The sequence below is a fragment of the Miscanthus floridulus genome, chromosome 8 (assembly GCF_019320115.1).
Source record: "Miscanthus floridulus cultivar M001 chromosome 8, ASM1932011v1, whole genome shotgun sequence".
In the NCBI taxonomy this organism is placed as follows: domain Eukaryota; kingdom Viridiplantae; phylum Streptophyta; class Magnoliopsida; order Poales; family Poaceae; genus Miscanthus; species Miscanthus floridulus.
This window is the reverse complement of record NC_089587.1, coordinates 3,208,585-3,209,771: the sequence shown is the minus strand read 5'-3', so window position 1 is coordinate 3,209,771 and position 1,187 is coordinate 3,208,585. Positions and strand designations below refer to the sequence as shown.

At 49.3% G+C, this 1,187-nt stretch overlaps 1 pseudogene; it reads right to left on the bottom strand.

Annotated features, from left to right (window-relative positions):
* Positions 1-648: 648 nt before the first annotated feature.
* Positions 649-760, bottom strand: LOC136478817 (U2 spliceosomal RNA; annotated as a pseudogene).
* Between the last annotated feature and the right edge of the window lie 427 nt (positions 761-1,187).

Sequence of the window (1,187 nt, the reverse complement as noted above, 5' to 3'; positions counted from 1 at the left end):
GATAGTCATGATGACTATACTACTGCTACACAACTATTGCACAAACATACAACCAAGCACCACAAAAGACTTATATTTTTTTTAAAAAAAATCACACCACAGAAACTTCACTCATGCAGCACAGCAGCAGGAAGTCTCTGTAGGACTAGAATTTCTTTTGACTATGTTCTCGCATAGTGATTGCACAATGGCATTAAGTTGTGATTAGTGAAACCTCACAAAATGCCTGTGCAGATGCTGTAGATACCAATGCTGATTAGTGAAACCTCACAAAACCCATCCAAATGCAGGCTTGAGGCTACTTCCTTGTCTAAGCACAAAATTTTTATTGTGACTTGGTTGGGGTGTGCCAGCTCTAGCAGTGGTGCAACGCCTGAGCGACACTCGAGGGCTCTAGTGGCAAGACACTATTGTGAGCTCTCCCCCGTTAAAAAAATAAATTTAATATCAAGGTGGACACGTGAAGAGAGGCAGAGGAAGACCGAAGTTGACTTGGGTAGAGGCAATAAAAGGAGACTTGAAAGGATGGAATATACCCAAAGACTTAGCCTTAGATAGGAGTGCTTGAAAGACAGCTATTCACGTGCCTGAACCTTGATTGCTTCTGATGGGTTTCAACTCTAGCCTACCCCAACTTGTTTGGGACTTAAAGGCTTTGTTGTTGTTGTTGTGAAGGTGAACACATGGTTTACGTATCAGATATTAAACTGATAAGAACAGATACTACACTTGATCTTAGCCAAAAGGCCAAGAAAGATATGAGTTGGAACGAGGCCGTAGGTCTCCTGTTATACCCTTCCTCCGGCTCTGGTGGCTCAAAACTGTCCAGGTGGGAGTAATAAAAAAAACAAATATGATGAAGCTTAGACACGGTTTAGGTGCCGTGTGTTTGGTTCATTGGGCTGTTTGGGCTCGTAATTTACCATCCTCACGTGTCGGTTGCGGCCCGAGGCCCATTACTGGGCCTTCCTCAGCAGAGCCCATTACAGGCCAGTAGCCGCCGCACCGGCGCCGGCGTTTCCCCCGCCGCGTGCCGCGTCCGCCTCTCTGTGGAGTGTGGAGGTGGAGCCCCTTCCGTCGTCGCGGCCGGCGGCCGTCTCTCGCCGCCAGCCGCTGGCGTGGAGCCGGAGCAGGCCGTGGGGGCGTGCAGCGGGTGGTCCGGAGACCCGCAAGGTTGCCGGCAGTGC